The 3,677-nt window shown below is 38.0% G+C and overlaps 1 pseudogene; it reads left to right on the forward strand.

Annotated features, from left to right (window-relative positions):
* The first annotated feature begins 2,364 nt into the window (after positions 1 to 2,364).
* On the forward strand, positions 2,365 to 3,471 carry LOC147453053 (uncharacterized; annotated as a pseudogene).
* The last annotated feature ends 206 nt before the right edge of the window (positions 3,472 to 3,677 follow it).

A 3,677-nucleotide genomic window follows, 5' to 3' on the forward strand; every position in this document is an offset into this window, starting at 1 on the left:
TTTGTTTTTGATTATTGTAGATTCTTTTTATGAGTGTTGATATAGCCAATTCTTTAACGTTAATGTCTCAAATCTGAGCTACTGATTCAAAGAACTTTTTCTATATGAATAATGTAGTATAATGCAAATTGAGTTAGTGCCATGCTTCCCTCATTCTTTTGATGTCATTGTAGTTGATGCATATAAGTATGTATATAAATACACATATCCCTATAGATATGTGTTAAGGGGTATATGAAACATAGAGTATAACCATGAATAGATGATAGCTCAAACTACACAAAAATACTAAGTTTTTTAATAGCGTTATAAGAAATGGACTTGAATAATTCCCAAAATTCCTAAATAGGTCTTATAGCCTTTTATTCTCCTTAGAGCTTCCTTGGAATATGTATGTATTGGATTTTTTGGTGAATTAAGGAAAGCCAACAAATTTGGTACATCAACAAGATCTTTGTTTTTGTTTTTTGTAATGATCACCTTAGGTGAGCTATATCTATATTAAACCCATAAAATACAATACATCAAGCCCATGCCACAAGAATGCCATGCATATAAACCATCCCAGGAACATCTATATTCTTGCTACTACAAGAGCTATCCATTTCTACAATTATTAAGAAAATCAAAGCTAGGGAGCCACCATGCTCTGAATGCTGCCACCACCACAAATAATGCATCAATAGGAAATATAGAGGAGAAAGGAAATACTTGAGAGGCCGCCATCTTCACATTGTAGATACACACCATCATCAACGAAGCATCATGTTGCATCAACCACCAAACCAAATCCGCACATGTCAAGCAAACTGACGGGGGAACCATGCCCCATCCAAGGCTTCCTACCCATGCCATTGGTTGGACCTCCATGTGCCACATGCAAGGCTATTAGCCCTTTGGAGTAGATGCAACTGAAATTGAACACCTTTTTTTCTCTCCAATATGGGGCGAGAGGGACTACCATTACCTAGTGCCAAAAAAAATGTTAAAGGAAAGGGAGGAGCGATAGCGGCAAGGGTAGAGATTCCCAAATTCCCTCCCTAGGTTGCCTACAACTTCAAGGGAAAATCCACCTTGCATCTCGCAACTCGAGTTGCCAATTTGCAACATGACCTAAGATCTATCAAGTATGTGGACTTGCACATTGTATGCACAGAGGTAGAGTCGCTCCTTGTAAGTCTAAAGTAGACTACATTTTGAAAGGGCCCTGGGAACTATCTTGGAGAACCCTCCTCCCTACAACTCTTTACATAGGCCTTGCCCTTCTAGGGTTCTCTACCTAGCTTAGCAGTCGGCCCTTGGCCCAAGTCCGTGACTCCCCAGGGTTTCCCTTGATATATTCTAAATTATTTGGATATCATGTTAGGTACTATGTCAATTGGATTTTCTTTTCTATCTTCTTGTTTCTAAACACCACACTCTTTTGAGGTCCCTTCAATTCTAAATTTCATTTTTGAGTATTTTAAAAAAAAAATATGTGTTGATATAGCCAAATATTTAACCTTAATGTCTCAAAATTGAGCGATTGATTTAAAGCACTTCTTTTACATGAAGAATGTTGTATAATACAAATTAAGTTTAGTGAAATGCATCCCTCATGCGTTTGATGTCATTGTAATTGATGTATCTACCTATGTCTTTAAATACACACATCCCTATAGACACGTGTCAAGGAATATATTTTAATGGGACATAGAGTGTGGCCAAATATAGATGGCATCTCCAACTACACAAAAGTACTAGGTTATTTATTAGAAGTATAAAAAAATGGGACTTGAATATTTCCCAAAATTCCTAAATATGTCTTAAAGGGTTTTCATTTGTAGAAGGGCGTCCTTGGATAAGCCTTCTATCTAGTGTTCTAAAAAGCTCTGTTGTATTAGCCGTCACTAGCCTTCACCTTGTAACCTTGTTCTATCCATGAAAGCAATATAAGCAGCAGTTACCAATACACCATCTTGCTCACCTCTGTTAGTAAGGTCTGTTAATCGTGTGTGTTCATCTATGTTCATCTCATATTAATTATTTGCACCTCATCTCTGCTAAGAAGAGTATTCTTCTTTGATCTTGTCTGTGTTTGAGTATTCCTGTGTATTCCGCTATCTAATTGGTATCAAAGCCAGTTGTCCATCGTTGATGCATGAAAGTTCATGGTAATAGTTTTTTCTCTTACCAAGTAACTTATCCGATAAGCCAAAACATCATCATTGAAATTAAGTAAGCTTAATAGTTGCAGTCGCTAAGGCAAGGTGCCGTTTAGACACTGACGTTTCAGAAGCTTACTCTAGGAATTTCAATTCGAGCTCGACTAACAAGTTACACCTGAAGAAACCTCTACCTCCCAACCTTCCTTTAGCAATGGCCATGATTATCTCTTCATTCAAGAAGCTACTCACAGACAGTATCAAAGTAGAGGAATCTGCTCCTCAAGCCAGATGGAGTTTACCAGTTGTGACTGCTAAACAGGTATATAGGCACAACAAACTCTTTTCTTTATCAGCAAATATTTTGTACCATTAGACTCATGGAAAGCTTAGCATCAAGGATAGTGATAATGATGATCATGTCATCCATCTGTTCGAAGAGCTATCAGAATTCAGAGAAAAGGCTTTAAAAAGAAACCACCAGTTTGTGCATATAGGGTATATAGCAATAGGCATAATACCTCTCTTCCGTAAGGGACTTAATGTGTCATGTATAGGAGCTTTACTAGAAACTAGACACAAGAACTTGAATGATCAAACAATCAGCATCCTACAAGGAAGCCTGTCCACTGGTCCTATATATATAGAATGCTTCCGTAACTTCCCATGCAGCCTATCTGATAGATACTTCAATGAAGTAGTATCTTTGTTGATCAAGACAAATGGTCTTGATATGAAGAATACTGCTGATCATCTGCAGATAGCCTATAGGATGATTGTTTGCACAGTGAATACATGCATCCCTTCTGTCTACAATCTTGGATATTTACAGGATTCAAAATCATCCAAAGGACAGAATATAGTTATGAAAGTAGATGAAACTACTTTGGGTACTCTACCTGAAATGGTAGAATGGCAACAAGTCCAATTTCTTGCTGATTGGAAAGTAAATATTTCCAAGACTCTTATGAATGAAGTTCATCACCCTGAACCTATGAAGATTGAGTGTTTGGCCTCAACAGACCAGTACAAAGTTCAGGGAAAATCAAAGTCTAAGCGAGAACTTGCTTCTGTTCTTGCTCCACCGCAATATCAGACTGCATCAACTAGTTATGCAGTGTCTTCAAGTAAAGGTCGTCCAAAGCTAATGTGCATACATCCAGAGACCTACAAATATTTTGAAGGTCTGTTCAGATGCAAGCTTTGCAACCGAATAATTGCCACTGACTTCGCCATCAATGGAATTGAATGTCTCACCAAGGAGGCAATCAATGATAAAGATATGTCGACCAGTCAACCATACATTTTGCCTTCGACAACCGAATAATTTCCACTGACTTCGCCATCAATGGAATCGAATGTCTCACCAAGGAGGCAATCAATGATAAAGATATGTCGACCAGTCAACCATACATCCTGCCTTTTCCGAATTCAAGGTTGCAACCACTGGAGGCTGCTTCAAATTGGCATACCAATGCCATCAAAGAACTGGCTGCTTTGCAATACTAGGTATTATCTAAGCTAGCAGTCTTC

This window comes from Adiantum capillus-veneris, chromosome 8 (genome assembly GCF_014529385.1).
Source record: "Adiantum capillus-veneris isolate H3 chromosome 8, ASM1452938v2, whole genome shotgun sequence".
Classification (NCBI taxonomy): Eukaryota; Viridiplantae; Streptophyta; class Polypodiopsida; order Polypodiales; family Pteridaceae; genus Adiantum; species Adiantum capillus-veneris.